This window comes from Miscanthus floridulus, chromosome 4 (assembly GCF_019320115.1).
Source record: "Miscanthus floridulus cultivar M001 chromosome 4, ASM1932011v1, whole genome shotgun sequence".
NCBI classification, from domain to species: Eukaryota; Viridiplantae; Streptophyta; class Magnoliopsida; order Poales; family Poaceae; genus Miscanthus; species Miscanthus floridulus.
The window spans coordinates 49,970,068-49,985,717 of NC_089583.1; the positions used below are offsets into that span (position 1 = coordinate 49,970,068).

At 38.7% G+C, this 15,650-nt stretch overlaps 1 non-coding gene across 1 annotated transcript; it reads left to right on the forward strand.

Annotated features, from left to right (window-relative positions):
- Positions 1-13,562: 13,562 nt before the first annotated feature.
- LOC136553146 (small nucleolar RNA R71) lies at positions 13,563-13,670 on the forward strand. The gene has a single exon (XR_010783053.1). It is a non-coding gene; the product is annotated as a small nucleolar RNA R71 (small nucleolar RNA).
- Positions 13,671-15,650: the final 1,980 nt, after the last annotated feature.

A 15,650-nucleotide genomic window follows, 5' to 3' on the forward strand; every position in this document is an offset into this window, starting at 1 on the left:
AGCAGAAACTTTCTACTAACACATATCATATTATGACTCTACTGCATATATCTACTCTCAAGGAGTCCAAAAAGTTCTTATTTGCTATTTTATGATTTTTTACAATTTATTATAATTTTCCAAAGTTTTAGCCATAAAGAAAAACAAACTTGCACCGAGACCCCTAAACTTTCACGAAAACAGATTCCAGCAAGGAGGTCCTTATATGTACTATTCAACTGAGCCACAGACTATGCAAAAACCCCTTGGACTTGTTCCAATTGTTGCGTGAGGTCCCTCACATGGATTAGAATAGAGGAGGCAGAGGAGGATCGCCGGCCAGGCGATTTCTGGACGGTGAGGTCGTCGCCGGCGTTGGGGAAATGGCGAGGGAGCACCAAGGGATCCACGTGCATCCATGGGATAACTCAGCTCAGCCCAAGGTGGCCCTAGGTGGCGTAGCCATGGCAGGAGTGGCCTGACAGCTAGCGAGGATGGGGTCGGACGGCCTTTGCCAGTAGGGGCCGATAACGGCGGGGAGAATCAGGGAGTGCTCGCGCACCTACAGTGGGGCATAGCCTAGCCAGAGGTGAGCCAAGGTGACCAGACCATGTGCGCGTTTGGCACATAGAGGCGCTGCTGGAAAGGCAGTGTAGGAGAGGCGGTGCGAGGTGTTGGTAGAGAATTGGCACACTGAGTGGCTGGAGGGGGCTTCTGCAGAGGAGCAGTGGCTACATGAGCTCAGCCTGGCCGTCAATGGTGGCGGCATCCGTGTGAGCTCAGAGTGAGGAAGATGGAGAGCAAGAGATCGAGCTAGAGGAAGGAGGGGCAAGCGCTGGGTGTTTTCATCCATGCGACACGAGTGCTAGCGAGGTGGTGAACATGCGAGCGAGCATCCAGGCTATGCGGCATGTGGCGCCTATGCATGGTTGAATGATGGCGCTGCCCCTGAAGCTTTCAAGCTAGCTAAAAAATTGACTAAATCCCCAAACTTTTCCCCTCTCTATTTCCCGATCCGGTTGTCCTGTTATCACGGTGGAAGAGGCAAAGTTGTAGATCTTGGTGAGGTGAACAACATTGATTTAAGGATCAAGAGCTAACTCGACCTAGATTTGGAGATACGTATCTTCAAAGGAGGATACCCGAAAATGGAACTCTAAATTTTGGTTTAGGCCGACTGAAATGACATTCTTCTCCCTCTTTCAACTCCTAATCCGTTTAGTTTTGACATAAGCTGTAGTAACCAAAGTTGTAGAGCTACGCAAGATCAACAGCTTTGCTTAAAGGATCTTGGGCTAGTTTGGCATGGCTACAAAGATACAAGCCTCCAAAGTAGGGTATATGAAACTAAAAACTGAATTCAAGAAACTTTTTGTTGTTCTTGCAATAACTTTTGAAAGTTCAAACATGCTCCAAAAGTGATGAGACTTATTTTATTGTTTCCAACACAAAGTGTACTTCAACTCATAGTAAGGAACCCACTTGAGCTGCCATGTAAATTTGGAAGATAAAATGTCACAAACTTGCCATCACGTTGCTACTGATCGAGGACTTAGAAAATTTTCAGAGGGGTCAAAACAACACTGCATTCAAACTTGAGACCACTATATGAGACACTTAGAAGTTGAATCAGGTGTTCGCCCAAAAATAAAGTTTGTTGTACTCCACTCAAACTTCATCTTTTATTTAAGGTCCAACTCCATGCAAGCACTCTAGATAGTTGGTCAACACAGGTCAAAACCATATCATGAAAAGGACAATTTTGGCTATTCCTACACTTAGAAGCATTTTCTTGACATTTGCTCAACATGAACCCTTCATGACTTTTGTTCATGAGTTGAATTAGAGTTGTTTGAGCAATGTTGCAAGGTTTGGTCGACATCCCATGCTTCCATTTGCTAAATGAAGCAATTTAAACAAAAATGTAACTTATTATTTTATCTGATTTCTTGATTCCAAACTTTATGAAACTTTTCCACTGGTCAAGATGGATGCATGTTGATGTAATGCACATGAAACAAGCATGTTTAAAATTACTCATGCCTAACCTTAACCTGGGTCCACATGTAAGCAAAGGTGTGTTGTCCAAGTTCAAGTTAGGGCTCATTTTCATAGGTTTGACCTCAATACGCCGTCGATGAGCTCTTCACCGGTCAAGCCACGCCTCTATTCTGTGTCGCTGACATGCGGGTCCCAACTGTTAGTCGGTTTTTGAATTGTTTTCTTGATTTATTTTCACAAATTTGAATGCAAACTTCAAAAATTCATATCTAGAGCTAGGAGTGTCTAAATGGGGTGAACCAAATTTTGTTGGTTTCATCTTGAAGTGTACTATTTGAAAAAAATATTAAATCTACTATTTAGGGTATTTTTCTAGGTGAATTAAATTGAGCAAGATAAGTATTTTTAAAATAGTTTCTATCTTGTAAATTGCATAACTTGAGCTAGGAAGGTGGTAAAATTGTGATTCAAATTTTTGCTAGTCTTGTGTTGACATGCTCTAGCTAGGAAAAATACTAAACCTACAATAAGCATACTTGAAATATGATCTTCCTATTTAATTCTAATTAATTGCTAGTTTCTAGTGAAATTAATTGGGGTGAAAATACATAACATATGATCATACAAATTTTTACACCGTATTCTTATGCTAGGAGGAAAGTAACAAAAATATTAAATCTGTTGTTTGGCACTTTTCACTATGCTAAACTATTTTTGCTAAAATAAGCCTATGTAACTTGTCATTTTTGTAAGGGTAGATATACTTATCCAAATGTCATGAAATTTGTATAGTAGACTATTAAGGTCATTTGTAGGATACTTTAATTTTCTAAGAATTTATTAAGCACTAGAAATATTTATCCTTTAAATCACCTTAGTATCTAAGGAAATTAATAAATGAATATAAATAATTTAGTTATGTTTAACCAAGATGTTTTCTGTGGTTCTTGTGATGCATATGATCTTTTGATGTTATTAGTTAAGCTTAGAAGTAATTGGTTGTATGCAACTAGTTAATTATCGCTTTATAATTCAATTAGATGGTTGCATATATAGTTTCTGATGTGGTGATGATTTCATGATGATAATGCTCTTTTCTGTAAATATGGTTAATAACAAAGTTGTAGATAACTTACTTATCTACCTTGTGTTAAATTTTCATAGTTATAGGCCTTATGGTTTAAGAATTATGGCTGTTAGAAGTCTGTTATCAGAAATGCTTGCTCTCTGGACTGATCTGAAAGATTGAATTGTTTGACTCAGATAACTGCTGAATCACATTAAAATAATTAAAATAAAGTTGTAGGAAATTTTATAAGATTTCCATAATGTCCGCAACCATATTATTTTGACATGTATAACTCCAGTTATGGTCAAAACAAGTGGCTATTGTCTTGTAGTCTAGAAAATGATTTACATAAGTGTTTGTTTAACTTACTAGAGAAGAGATATTCATCTACTCAGTAAAATAAGATGCAACTTGTTATTAGCTTAATGCAACGCTGTTGAAAACACTTATGAGGATACATTCATCACATCATCTCATATTATATATGTCATTATATGTGCATTCGTGATATCTTATTTCATGCTCATGCATATAGGATCATCCGAAGGGATAACCCTTTTGGAGTTCAACGAAGAAGAAGAGGAGGAACAGTAGGAGATGCCTCAGGCCGTAGCTCTAGGAGAAGAGGAGCAAACTCTCATGGACCTCCCTGAGTACCCGAATCATCGGCCAAACTCTTTCCTCAAAGGCAAGACCTAGAGCATTTTAAGTCTCCTATGTTTTATAAAACTTCACTTAAGTCCTTTATGTTTGATTTATTAGGTTATAAGAGTTGATTGGAAACACTTGATGCATGGAACTACCTTCTCTAGATATATATACCTTCAACCCTATGTAGGTCCAGGATCAAATATATGCTTAGCCATGATCAGACCGGTAGAAGTCGGGTGATTTCTTGTCACCTGCGAGATATAGGTGGATACCGAAGCACGACTGGCTATATTTGCTATCATGGAAAAGAACCATGGGGTAATATAAATGGAGGCTGAGTGGAGTCTATGTGTAGGTTGACTCATGTGATTCCATCTATGCCGATTAAGAACCATACCGTTGTTGGCACTTCTGACAAGATTGAACGCATGCCTCTCACTTAGCTGGCCAGATAACTCATTTCAATCGCGAAGCTGAGTAGCTCAACTTAGGCCAGGCCTCGTTCTATAAAAGTGCGTACTCTAGATGGTAGTAAGGATTTGTAGGGAGCTAGACGTGCGCCCAACGGTAGGCGGGGCCTGAACGTCCTAGCAGCTGGTTGTCACTGATTGTGCGACGCTAGGCGAACCCACAAAATGTGGACCTAAGTTGTATCAAAGGTGACCTAAGGTGACCGTTGATCTAGTCTGCCTAGGTTTGTGTTAGGAATAAATTTCCAGCTTGTTGAAATCGATTCAAATTGCCGTCTCTCCTGGATAGTAAGAAACTTAGCTAGCTCCAACATCATAGTAACTATATTATGGAATGACGGTTATGATGAACAAGGAATTATTATACTGGCTATGGTTACTACTGCATGCTATTAAAAGATATACCACATGTTTGGCATAGGTTAGTTGCTAATCTAGAGATGAATAGCTATAATTAACTTGATGACCAAATTATAACTATATACTTGAATTGGTAAGCTTTTTATGCAAAATGTTGTCAAGCTAGCTCCACTTATAAAGCCTTGCATGATCCTTGAAGTTACTTTATTTTTAGTTTATGACGGGTAAGTCTAGCTGAGTACCTTCTCATACTTAGGGTTTTATTCCCATTGTTGTAGATGGTACAGTTTATCCTAGCTATTGCAAGAACTGCTTCTGTCCCACCATGGACAAGGAGTAAGCCCTGGGCAGGCATATTTTATTAATCCCTCTACTATGATTTTGTGGAAGTGTGATCATGAGCTGACACTATATTTAAATAATGTTGTAGATGTTTGTTTCAAACTTTTAATTTGCTTCCACTACTCTGATGGATTAACTATATTTGTGAACTTTATGTAATGTGTGCCATGTATGTTGAATCATGTACGATCTTGGTTGTATGTTGATGGTTAATCAAGACCCTTCGTGGTACTCGACGGACTACTAGGTTTATATGGGCTCAAGTATAACATTGTGACCGCTTGTGGGCTACCATTGTATTTGTGCTCTCATGAATAGGTCGGTTCTGCTATAGGAAGCTTATGAGTACTAGGTGACCTATTACAGCACATGATATCTCCATCCATTGTCACTCGACTATTAACTTGTGCAACGTTACATGTTGTGTACCTTTCTGATCCAACGGAGATGACATAAGTTGCTCACTAGATGACCGATGTCATTATAGGGATAGTCAAGTAGAGTCACTTGTCTACCACCTCTTACAGTCTATTAATGTTTATGTCAGTGACCTATTCTTTAAAGGTTATCCTTTGGATGACTTCAGAAGGAAGTCCTATTGCATCTGGTTCGACATACAGATCTTCTGACAAGATAAGGAGAGATAACCAAGGAAGAGCTCATATGAAAATAATACATCAGTGCAGTTCTATAATGGATCATGACTAGGAACCTCGATACTAGCGTGTGCCGAGTAGCACAACCTTGTGTGCGTGCCCATAGGAGTCTCTCGATTTCATCGCGCCACCGTAGTTGCTACTCATAATAACATTACTAATCACACACCCAAAGTGAAATTTCAAGTTGCACAGATTGGGTCATATGAACAAGCACTATGTAAAGGAGGGATAGCAAGCGAAGGTAGTCACAAGGTTAGGAGTCAACAAGGAGGCGATCTGAAGATTAAAACACAGCACAAGAGAACATAACTCAGTCGCTAAAGACAACTGAGCAGGGGACTCTTTCTTAATTTCCATATATGCCTTGTGTCCACCAAGGTGATTACTAGGTAAAGATTAACATGAGATTTGGTCTTGCCAGGCAGCAACAAGAGTTTAAGACTAATAAACATCCAGAGACTTGAAAGAGTTGGAAACAAAACAAACAAGATTCGAGGGATAGAGCCAATGCACTGACTAGGGATTCAGTTGATAAAGCAATGACATGATCTATGAGGAAAAGGTTCCAAAGCCAGGGTAGATAGCGATTAGCGTTGCACTAGATCATCTATAGGAGAAGGAGCAATGAGGCTCGACAAGGATTTTTAGTAGGGTCCTCCCACATAGGAGCGGGACAACCACGACACATGCAAGCATTCAAGGGAACTAAGCTTGGGCTTAAGGTCAAGCAAAGGCATGTATATAGGTCTTCGTAGAGCAATGTTCAAGGGCTAGCAACCATGTGTACAGGCTTAGGCTCCTAAGAGAGAACTTAATTGGAGAAAACAATCATGAGATTATCAAAATTTGGACGATGTTCTAGGATAGCGCTCTTCAACACTCATATGCTTACCGAGGACAAAAGGAGTGATAGCTACAACACTACCTAGATAACGAGCATCCACACATACATCATGGTCTTAAGCAAGCATTTCAAAACACTCAATCCAATTAGCTTAAGCGACTATTACTAAGCATAAAGCTCGCACATAACAAGCAGTCACCTACAACAACACCACTACACATATCATGCAAAACATGGTGGTGAGGTACTATTATTTTTTTATTTCCTTTTTACTAAGTAGGTGGATGACTCTTCAAAACAAGTTTTACTTACATTTAGCAAATTAGTTTTTGGTCATGCACAACATGACCATATGGTTACAACAAGATATCCATTAATAGAACAAGGGTGAGAGGAGCTTGTTTATGCACAAGCAACAATCATGATGCATGCTTGTCCTATTCCTCCTCATGAAATTGCCAGCCTAAGGCGGCAATCACGTTCTATGTCGGTGGCATAACATGTACTCTCTTGATATATAGCTAGTCGTCAGCTACATTCAATCTACGCATTTGTGGTTAGTGTACCTACAGAAGAATTTCATTTTAGCCCAACCCCACAATTATATATGCAAGCTAAATACTTCCATATATATATACCCACATATATATACTTCCATATCAAAGCTACCTGAAAGTAAATACGTCTATACATACATATAGAATATGGATATATAGCCGTACCAAAGCTAACACACAGTTAAATACTTCCATATATATATGAGATATATATACTTAAGTATCAAAACTACCTCTCCCCTTTGACTTCATGCTCACATCTTGTGGTCATGACACTCACCATCTTACCTGGGCATAGAGGTATATTGATCCATACATTACCATTCAAACGAATGACATCCATACAATAGCACGCCGTATAGATGATGAAATAAAAATTATAAGAAAGTAAACCCCCCATAGTTAGTATCAGTTTACTTATTGCCACCTAAAGGTCCTTAATTGAGCTTAACTAGAGGTTGTTGCTAGCATAGTTTTGCAAATAAGTTTTGACAAATTTGCTTGTAGCTAAAGTTTTAGTCAAAATAGGCTTTTTAAAACCAAAACTTGGCTTTTAAAACTATGTACATGACAATATTATGCTTAATCTTGCTCTAATGTCAGCTGTGACAGAACTGCCCAATTTATACAAGATCAAGTATGGCTGTCCCCATTTAACACATTGACGCGCGCGTACTTTCACTTATATAAACCCAGTAGTCCGCTAAGTGTCACGAAGGACCTCGGTAAATCAACATCATAACCAAGATCGTATGATTAAGCAAATACACATCACATACACAGAGTTGCAGCAGAAATATTATTACAAATGGGTTCACAAATAATAGTACAAGTTTGGGTTTCAAAACCGGTTAAAGGAAAACAACATAGCTTTCAAATGATTACATTAATATAAGTTCCAAATACGTTGCTAGCATAAGTGACCTTCTCTAATAAAAGCATATAGATGAGAAATAAATATAGAGTCACTGAGCCCACCGACGGATAGCCACCATCATCTGTAGGTCGAGAACTTCACCTGCAACATGGTGGGATAAACCCTGAGTACTTGAATGTACTCAACTAGACTTACCCCTCATAAACCAAAAATAAAGTGACTCAAAGGATCATGCAAGGCTTTATAGGTGGAGCTAGCTTGACAAAATTTTGCATAAAAGCCACTAGTTGAGCTATACATTTTATAATTCGATAACCAAGTTAATTATAGCTATTCATCTCTAAATTAGCAACTAACCTGTGCCAAACATGTGGAATATCATTTAGTAACATGCAATAGTAACCATAACCGCTGTAACATTTCCATATTCATCATAACCATCAAATTCCTTCAATTAATGCTATGTGGCCGCTGCTCAGTCAAGTTCTCACTATCCGAGAGAGACGATGACTCAAATCGATTCCAACCAGCTAGGGAGTTATTCCTAACACTAACCCAGACATACCTGTGTCAAGGTTGTCTTAGGTCACCTTTGGTACAACTCAGGTACAATCATGGGTCTGAGCAGCACCACACCCTCAGGGATACTACCAGTCTGCTTGGAAGTTCAGGCCTGGCCTGCCCTTGGACTAACGCCACTAGCTCCCTGCACATCCTTACTTCCCCTAGTGTGTGCACTTTCATTTACTGGGTCCTGGCCTGAATGGAGCTACTCGGCTTTGCGGTTGGAACGACTTATCTGGCCAACTAAATGTTAGGCATGCGTTCAACATGACATGAGGACGTACAACGAATCAGTCCTTAACCGACATAGATGGAGATAAATAGGCACCAAGACCTCCATGCCTTGTTACTTCTCTATCATAATCCCACATGGTCTCCTTTTATTTATCAACACATGGTTATTTCCACGATAGCAAATATAGCCAATAGTGCTTTGGTATCCACCTATATCTCGCAGGTGACAGGAAATCACCCGACTTGTACTGGTCTAAGCATTGCTAAGCATACATTCGATCCTAGACCTATAGAGGGTTCAAGGTATATTTCTGGACAAGGTAGTTCTATGCATCAAGTCGTTCCAATCAACTCTTATAACCTAATGCATTAAACATAAAGGACTCAAGTGATATTTGTAAAAACATAGGTGACTTAGAATGCTTCGGGGCTTGCCTGGGATCCAACACTAGGTTAGTGTTTGTTAGACGACACTTGCTTGGTGAGCATCTTCCATCTTGGTACTTCCTTAGTCCTTCCATCTTCTGGATGGATTCACCAAACTCCATCTTCGGGTTCAGCTCCAACATCATGTCCTTCTCATGGTGCATCTAGCGTACCTAGATGAGATGCAACAATCCAAGTGCATGAATGCGAAGAATGGCAATATGAGATGCCTCACATAAAAGTATTCAAGATGAGCACAAGGTTACACCGAACATATATAAGCACTCCATGTTACTTAATTAAACATCCCACAACCTATCATGCTAGGATTGCAAGGAAGGTAGCACCAACCATGATACAAGTTTCACAAGGTTTTAGGTATATTAATTTAACACCATCAAAGGCATGAGCCACACTTAGCAACACACAAAGCAAAGCAAGGTGAAGCAAACAATTTTAGGTACAAACACAAATTCTAAACAGGAGCACCATAGTTACTTGTTTTCACCATACCCAAAGTTTTAGGCATGCAAAAAGTATGATTCAAGACTTTCTAGAAAGCTAATGAAATTATATAAAACTTTGTTATTAACATAGAAATCTGATTCAACAAATCACAAGGTCAAAATACATCATGAAGCAGAGCTTATACAACTAAGGATAGAAAACTGATATTAACTTCAGAAATGCATATGTGGAGTTCTATACATCCAGAAAACATGATTATTAACTTTATGGAAAGCTCATTAAGTTATCTACAACTTGCTTATTATAATTTTTAGATGATTCTACAGCCAACAAGGTTAAACAACATCGAGAAGGAGTCTCTGTCCAGATTTAGACAGAAATCTGCCATTCCACTTTGAACAGCTATTACTAGAGTTCTAGACCACCAAAAAGGGTGTTCTCTAACATTTTGGAAATATTAGTAAAATCACTACAACTCTCTTAGTATCACTAATACATGATTCCATCTTTAAATGAGCCAAACAATAAAATCATTTAGATCTGTCTAGAGGACATGCAAAAACCTAACAGCAAACTTCTAAAATCTATAACTCCTAAACCATCTGGCCTAAAATCATGAAACTTTAGTAAATGAAAAGTAAGGAAATTATATACAACTTTTGTTTTCAGCATATTTACATAAAACATCATTTGATCCATGAAATTATCATCACAACAGAAAATGCACATGCAGCCATTTTAGAATGTAACTGTTTGATGTTTCACTTATTTTGCTAACAAAGAGCATGCACACATGAGCCATTCAAGAACTTCAACCACCACTAATATACTTTGCAACACTTTATTGAACCCCAATCACTCAAAGCATTACCAACTACAATTACAAGCTTATCTACAATTATGCTTTTATTAATCCTTTTTCCCAATAAACATATATATAATTTTAGTGATATATGAGAACAACTAGTTTGGGTCTGAGACTTTTATGAGTGGTAGATGTTATCAAAATATAGCTACTGCACAAATTTCACATGCTCAGGTTTTATAGATTAATTATTATAAAAAGACAAATTTCTAATGCAAGAAAACATGTGAGAGCAAGATAAATCTAAAACACACTATTTTCTGCAAATACATGGCCATATTATGTATCAACATGACACAAAAACATCATACTAGGGTAATGGAACTACCTTTTATATTTTTGCATCTTCATAAAAATTATAACTTATTTAAAACCATTTATCAAGCAATAAACAAGTTAAATCAATAAATTAACCATACTGCATTTAATGAGTATGAATTTTTTTCCACAGCACACACATAGAATCAGTAGCCTACCATAAAAATTTCACAGTAATTGGAGTCCCAAAAATTTAGATATGAGAATAATAAGCAAAACAAGCTAGAATTGCCTATTTAACAAGATTAAATCAAAACATTATAAAAGCAGTTCACAACAAGCATGTTTCATATTTTTATTAGCTATAGAATGTCATCACAAGATTAACACAACTAGAATTACCATTTTTGGACTTTTATAACTCAAGATATGCATCTAACAACTAAAAAGTATTTTAAATGCACTTTGCAAGAATAAATAAAAACAGCAAAAAAATTCTTCTAACACATATCATATTATGACTCTACTGCATAGATCTAATATCAAGGAGTACAAAAAGTCCTTATTTACTATTTTACAATTTTTTATAATTTATTATGATTTTCCAAAGTTTCTACCATAAAAGAAAAACAAACTTGCACCGAGACCCCTAAACTTTCATGAAAACAGATTCCAGCAAGGAGGTCCTTATAGGTACTATTCAACTAAGCCATAGACTATGCAGAAAACCCCTTGGACTTGTTCTAATTGTTGTGCGAGGTCCCTCACGTGGATCAGAACAGAGGAGGTGGAGGAGGATCGTCGGCCAGGCAATTTCTGGCCAGTGAGGTCATTGCCGGTGTCTGGGAAATGGTGGGGGAGCACTAGGGGGTCCACACACATCCATGGGATAGCTCAGCTTGGCCTAAGGCAGCCCTAGGTGGCATGGTCATAGCAACAGTGGCCTGACAGCCGGCAAGGATGGCCTTGGGGTCAGCCGACCTTAGCCAGCAGGGGCCGGTAGTGGTGGGGAGCATCAAGGCTTGCTTGTGCACCTGCGGTGGGGCGTAGCCTAGCCAAAGGCAAGCCAAAGGCAAGCCAAGGCAGCCAAGCCACCTACGCGCGCAGCACGTAGAGGCGTTGCTCTAGCGGCGTTAGGCTGCAGGCAGCGGTGCTGCTGAGAAGGCAGCACAGGAGAGGCGGTGCGAGGTGTTGGTGGCGAATTGGCACGCTAAGTGGCTAGAGCACCACAAAGGATAACTCTACTAATGCGACGACGATCATACAATTTAAGAACCTGTTCAATTCAGTATGGACTCCAGCGGATAGACGGGGCTGCCACCTCCTGTTGCTACCATAGAACTAGGGAACAGGGTGTACTCATAGGCAGAGCATCGTATAAGTACCATGCTTACATAGGACTCGGCTACTTAGCCTAGCCGGTAAACTAGCAAGCTAAGTGCTCTATGAACCCACACACAAAAGTAATGATAACCTTAACTAAGAAAGATATATATTCAAAGTAAGCATAACCATGTAGATAAGAATATGATAAATTGATAATAAGTCTCACAAGATTTAGAAGTGAAGATACAAGGCTTTACCGAACCTCCAAGACTAGATCTAGAACTTGAGCATGAGCCCAACTCGATCCTCATTCCCGAGCAACTAATCTACTGCATTGGAAAGTTCTAGACCTAATCCTCCTGTCGCATGTTGATCTGAATGAGAGATATGAATTAGGGTTTCCAAGATGGCCTCAGGGAGGGGGGTAGGGGCTACTATATATAGGGGGAGCCATCAATTCTAAGCCCACGGATCAAATCGACCTTGAGCAACGACATAGATTTGATCTTTAAGGCAGTGGGAAACCAACATATGAAGGAGAGCCAGACATGTGGGGTCCATAGGCTGGCCAACCTAGGGGTGGGGGTGGCCAGCCCCCCTATCAACCTCTCAGCTTGATCTTCGGTGGTTTGCCTTCTAGATGATTCTAGATCCTTCCTAAGTTGTTTTCATCGTGGATAAACGTGATTTGATCTAATGATTGGGTCCACCTTGACGATTTTCTGATTAAATCCTCCTACAAACACAGATTCACTAAAACTTGTAGAATTTATTAGTTTAAACCCCTAGACCTATATTTGGTGATGGAATTAAGTAAATATGTAGGTTATGTTGATGGTTTATAAATGATGTTAACGACCGTCTATAATATGGCAGATCATGAGTGGACTTGCCACCTCATGTGGTTATGGCGTTGACCTTTTCAAGGTTAGTAGCAAAAGGCAGAGCAATGGCCAACTAGGCTAATTGTAATTCTATCTTTTTATTATAGCTAAGATAGTCTTTTATAGCAGAAGAAAAACTTTCTATTTTAGTGTTTATGTTTTCTAGGACCTTATCATTAGAAGCAAGCTTTTTAGAAATACTCTCATTAATCTTGGCTTGTTCTAAGATCAAATCTCTCACAGATGTTTGTTTGAAATTGAAAGAATTATAGTAATTACCTGGGTACTTACCTTGATAATTTGACCATTGTTGTTGCCCCCATCCTTGTCTCTGTTGTTGTGGAACAAAATTATTGATGACAATGTTTACATTCTCTTGATACTCAGGGAAATCAATCCCCAAATATTCTCCACATGTGTTTTGGGCATTATAAGCATCTTCAATGGCTTGATGATATTTCTTGTAATTGGCTCACTGTTCAAGCCAATTTAACAAGACGTCCATCTTGGTTGAAAGTGCACACATCTCTTCTGGTACTTCTTCGCTCTTATTGCATGTTTGAATACTTCCTTGAGACCAGCCTTGGTTAGATCCTATCTTTTCTATGAGAGTTTTAGCTTTTCCAAGGGTGAGTGACATAAATGCTCCTCCAACAGTAGCATCAAGCTGTTCACGAGCTTTCTAAATTAATCCATGGTAGAAGCCTTACATGAGCAACCAATCTTCCATCCCATGATGAGGATAGTATGAAATATATTCTTGGAAACATTCCCATGCTTCTAGAATGGTTTCTCCTTTCTGCTATTGGAAGTTGGAAAATTTTCCTCTTAAGGCATTGGTCTTGCCTATAAGCAAAAACTTTGCTAGAAAGGCCTTCAAAAATTTTCCCCATGTATTGATGTTATCTTTGTTGGTGTAGAACCACTACTTCACCCTTCCACTAACGAGAATGGAAATAGGTGAAGTAGTATGATGTCTTGAGCGACATCCATGATGACGATTGTGCTACTAATCTATAGGAAATTCTAAAGATGAGCATTACCATCTTCATGTGCCTTTTCGCAGAATGGGGTAGCTTGCACCATGTTGATGAGGCTTGGCTTGAGTTCAAACTCAAGGTTGTTGGTTTTGAGTGTTGGTCCAGTGTGGATGTTCTTGGTGCTTGGAGTAGAGAATTCACACAGAGTCTTGTCAGCCATAGCTTTAGAAACTAGTGTTGAGCTGCCTCTTGATTGGTTTGATTGTGATTGATGGAATTTATTGATGAATCAAAAACAATCCTACAATACCCTATATAAAATATGAACAAAAACAAACAAGGGTAAGCCTGCTAAAGCAGAGGTGCATAGTTATGATTTCATCTATAAGTATTTATTTGATCAATTCTCTTTTAGCCTTGTGCCCCTCCCTAGCAACGGCGCCAGAAATGCTTGTTGACATTTCTTAACATCACTTTTAATAAGTTGTCATCTCTAACAATGATGCCATAAATGTTTGTTGGTAATAATTATTATCGACACTTGTGAATTTAGGAAAGATTATATATGATGAAGTAATCTGCAAGTGCACAGATAATATACCATTGTAGCATTTCACCCAAGAGTATACCAGGTATCCTTATTTATATTTTTTCCATGGGGAGGAGTGATGGCTAGAGATATTGACAAATATGTATACTTATGATGAGATCAGTAACTAAGACATGCTCTGATAGAGGTAAGCCAAATGATAAATAAATGATAAGTGTAAGGCATTGATAATAATCTAGAGATATAAATAGATACTCATAAATGTAGTATGGCTAGGAAGGAGATTAATTAAGAGATAAGATTCCTAAGTCATTTCTTATTTACTAAGTCTTTTGTACACCCTAGTATATATACTTTCATCTATAGAATAATTAACTCCACATCTAGGCATAAGAAACATTACTAAGATCAAGAATAGAGCTTGATTCCCTTCACAATCATGTCCTACTTGTCCTACAACGGGGAGTGGACTACAAAGGACTCAACGAGAGTGTCACACTCATGATCTACCACATGGCCCAAAATGTAGTGTGCATCCACAAGTAAATAGTATTTAAGCACCACGCTTACATATTATTGACCACTTAAATCGCTCGAATACTAAGCTAAGCACTTTGCAAACTTATGCATATATTCATTATCAATTATGACTATATCAAGCATTCTACTAGAGCAGACTAGGAACATAATAAATAGAAACATAGTATTGGAATAGCACAAAGTCATGAATAATAGAGAGATACAATGATTATACCAGCCTCCAGATGACGAATCCAGAATCCTGAGCAATAACCCAACTCTACTTGAATCTTTCTAGCTAGCCTATATTAGAACTTGAAGAATCGGAGATCAATTCTATTCTCTCTCTAGAAACCCTAATTTCAAATCTTTCTTGACTTATGCCTTGGGGTGGGGTGGGGGCGGATATATATAGGGGTAGCATCATATCTAGACCCTCGGATCAAACCAACTTAAGAGAATGGCTTAGATGTGATCTTCAAGGTGGTGGAAAACCGATGTAGGAAGATGAGGTCAACATGTGGGCCCCTAGGGCTAGCCAGCCCCACCTAGCATCCTCTCCAAGTTTGCTTTTGTGGTTTGCCCTCTGGTGTCTTCTGGAACCTTCTGGAGTTGTTTTTGTCATGGATAATTACAATTAATTCTACCAATTGGGTCCACCTTGACGGTTTTTTGGATAAACCCTGCTAAAAACACAAATTCACCAAAACTCATGGAATTTGTTAGTTTAAACCCCTAGACCTATGTTGGTGATCATTTTCATGCAT